Consider the following 444-nt stretch of genomic DNA (forward strand, 5'->3'; position numbering starts at 1 on the left):
TATTCCCCCCTTTTCCACATTCCAACCATGGCTCGATCTCTGTATCCCAGAATCCTGTTGCTCCCAGGTTGTGCATATATCATTATTTACCTCTGTCTCACTTAGCCCATTGAGACCTGTCTAATTGTTCTCCCATCTGCTCTGTTCTTCGATTCCCCTCTGTATTACTTTTAATAAAACTTTACTCCCGTGGGAGTAAAGATATTGTCCAATGATTTCCGCATTCCGTTGGGTCACCTCTCTTTGGAATGGGCACAAATAAGGATCTCTTCCAATCAGTCGGCCAGATAGTTGTCTTCCAAGTTTCTTGGCATAGATGACTGAATGCCTCCAGTGCCGCCTTACTTTCTTGAAAATTTTCAATTTTTATTCCATCAGTTCCTGGTGCCTTGTTCTTTGCCAATTCCTTCAATGCACCTTGGACTTCTTCCTTCAGTATCATTG

This window comes from Chrysochloris asiatica, unplaced genomic scaffold (assembly GCF_000296735.1).
Source record: "Chrysochloris asiatica unplaced genomic scaffold, ChrAsi1.0 scaffold00194, whole genome shotgun sequence".
Lineage (NCBI taxonomy): Eukaryota > Metazoa > Chordata > Mammalia > Afrosoricida > Chrysochloridae > Chrysochloris > Chrysochloris asiatica.